We start from the raw sequence: 3,076 nt of genomic DNA, 5'->3' as shown, positions 1-3,076 counted from the left end.
GTGAAGGGGATAACTGCAGTTTATTTTATTTTGTTGTTGCTTATTTTTATATATAAAATGCTTCCTTTCTGGCAGGTTGTGGAGCAACAAACGGTTTCAATTACAAAGGTTGGAATTATTACATCTTTGAATGCAAGGACATCAGTCTGAGCATGTGCAAATCCGAGAGGATCCCGCTACAACCCTCGGCTTTTTTTTGTTATTGACAATATTTTTCTTCTTCCAACACTGCTATCCAGGTGACGATGGAAATGCTAAATAAATATTAATCTGATATGGTAGTACTATGTCAGAAATTGTCGAGATAAACTCATCTTGCCATTCCTTGAGTTAGAGTTATTTTGTATGCCCGTCTTTGTGGTTTCACTAGTAAATTGTTGGCCATTATCGTTTTGGATTCATCTCTACTTCATGATAAAATCTTTATGTTGTTACGTTTGATCTTATCTACTTAATTCTGGACAAGCCTGATGAACAAATTGAAGCCTCGCTCTAAACATATTGTTGCAGCTTCACTTCAAAAAAATCCAGAGGTACTGAACCATTTCTACTCACTTTCTATTTGTCTATCAGCATGTTTGTACCTTTATCCTGCTGCATAAGTGGTAATTTCAATACTTTAATTAACTTTGGAATTTTGTGAAATCAATACAACATGAGAAATATTAATTGCGAATGATTGATTTAATCGGCTTTGTGTTACTTTTACTATATATGTTACAGCTATACAAACAAACTAAATATACTTCAAAAGTCTTTTCTTTATGTCTAGTAATAGAACTTTTCTTGTCTAAGAAATGAGTGGAAAGATCATTTTATTTAGTATGGTGAAGATATCTGCTTGATTAAAATTGTTCCTGCATTTCAGAGCATAGTACATGATGTTTTGGACCTTCCCACCTTAACTGCATACATTATATATGCAAGAAAGCATATTCATCCTCATCTATCTCAAGAAGCAGAGAAAGCTTTAGTATGTGGCTATGTTGAAATGAGGAAAAAGAGGAGACTTCCCTTTAGTGGAAATTGTTCCTCGCCTTTCTAAGCCTTACAAGGGAATTATCGATTGTTTTTGCTCGCATCGATCAGAGACTGAAGGGTTTATTTCATTGTAGAGAGGAAATAAAACAAATGTTATTCAATACTTCCATACTCAGGTGAGAATTGCACTATTTAGAGATCATACTGAAAACCATGTAAAAGTCAAAAAAAGTTTAGTATCTTTTCACTAACAAGATATATCATTCCAGGCTTTGAATTTTCGCATTCAAATACTACTTCAAGAGATTGTTCAACTTCAAGAAAGACAGAGATGGGTATTGGAAATGGTTTACATGCAATTTGGCTTCTGGAGCTGCAGCAAGAGCTACTTCACAAATTTTTGTCTACTCGCTTGATTATGCTCGAACTCATCTTGCAAACGATGCAAAAGTAGCCTATGGCGGAGGAGGCGAAAGGAATTTCCATGGTCTCATTGATGTGGACCGTAAAACTCAACAGTCAGACGACATTGCTGGTGTCTACCGAAGATTCAGTGTTCCAATTATTGGAATCATCGTTAATCGGGGCCTTTATTTCGGAATGTGTGACTCTTTGAAGCCAATAGTTTTAACTTTTGAAACTCACTGGGACTCTAATTCACATTCATTTCTTTTATTCTCAAAAAGGTTTTTGCTTATAATTTCAGTGTTTACCTGCATATTTGATTTTTGTAGGATAACTTTGTTGCCAGCTTTGTGCTTGGTTGGGTAATAACAAGTGGTGCTAGTGTTGTGTTATACCCTATAGACACAGTTCGCTGGAGAATGATGATGATCTTCGGAGAGGTTGTCAAGTATAAAAGTTCAATGGATGCATTCTCACAGATCTTGAAGAAAGAGGGAGCAAAATCTCTATTCAAGAGTACCAGTGCTATATCCTCCGTGCCATTGCCAGTACTGGTGTGATCTCCAGTTATGATAAACTATAGCTCATCATCTTTGGAAAGCAATATGGATCTGGTGGTGCTTAAGGGTGATGAAACGCTGTCTTTATTTACCTCTAATGCCATAAGTTATTATCAGGATGTGTACTTATGTTTACATATGACATTATTTATTATTGTTAATAGCAAAGTTCATGATATTAATTTTATGTATACAAGGTTGTGGAGTGGTTATAAATGATGTGTGAATGTTATAATGGTAGATACTAAGTTTTATACATGTGAAAGTCATCAGTAAAATTAAATATTTATTGTGTTTTAGGTATTTGGAAAAAGGCCTAGTGTTGTAGGAATTCTATTCTGGGTTGAACACTGTAGCGGCGGATTTATCCGCCACTAAAACTGTACATATCCGCCACAAACATTATTGCGACTGAGGTTTTAGTGGTGAATGTATAATCCGCCGCTGGAGGTCTTTAGTGGCTGATATTAACCATTTTGAGGCAAATTATTCTGCCGCTATAGTCTATATTTCTTGTAGTGAATAGAGAGATCATGAAGGCTATTCTTATTATGTTTTCTCTTATCCTCAAGAGGAAGGGCGAATGGTGAAGATCAGAGGGCCATATAAAACCCAAGCCTATTGTCAAGTATCCATCTGCTAGCATTATATGGATATCAAGCCTATAACTCTCTGGACTAGTCTTCCAATCATCATTGACCCCCTATTAGTGCACTAATTTCTTGCTCGAGTCTCTTGTGCTTCCTTAGTTGGTGCTACAATAGCAACCTCATCCTTTGCCTCCTCTTTTACTGCATCCTCATTCTCTCAATCATCATTGTTTGATCCCTCAACAAAGACAAAATGAGTACTGTGGGGACACTAGCCTTAAGAGTTAGAGATGAAGAAGTAGTCTTCAAGCTGCCTGAAGCCATGAAGCTCTCGATGGATCATGATAACACTTGCTACTCAATAAGCACTACTAATAATCTTATTGGTGACTATATAAATGAGTGTTAGTTATCTACACCAACTTGGAGTACTTGGGTAATTTGAGTAACGGGAAGGAGGATACAAGTAAGATTATTCAAGTGAGCACTTGGAGGGAGAACAACATGTTGAGGGCCTCATTCATCCTAAGAAGAAGATTA

General features: G+C 36.3%; 1 pseudogene; it reads left to right on the top strand.

Annotated features, from left to right (window-relative positions):
- Positions 1-470: 470 nt before the first annotated feature.
- LOC120282741 lies at positions 471-2,058 on the top strand (annotated as a pseudogene).
- Positions 2,059-3,076: the final 1,018 nt, after the last annotated feature.

This window comes from Dioscorea cayenensis, chromosome 18 (genome assembly GCF_009730915.1).
Source record: "Dioscorea cayenensis subsp. rotundata cultivar TDr96_F1 chromosome 18, TDr96_F1_v2_PseudoChromosome.rev07_lg8_w22 25.fasta, whole genome shotgun sequence".
Classification (NCBI taxonomy): domain Eukaryota; kingdom Viridiplantae; phylum Streptophyta; class Magnoliopsida; order Dioscoreales; family Dioscoreaceae; genus Dioscorea; species Dioscorea cayenensis.
The sequence above is the reverse complement of the archived record's forward strand: the minus strand, read 5'-3'. Positions and strand labels throughout refer to the sequence as shown.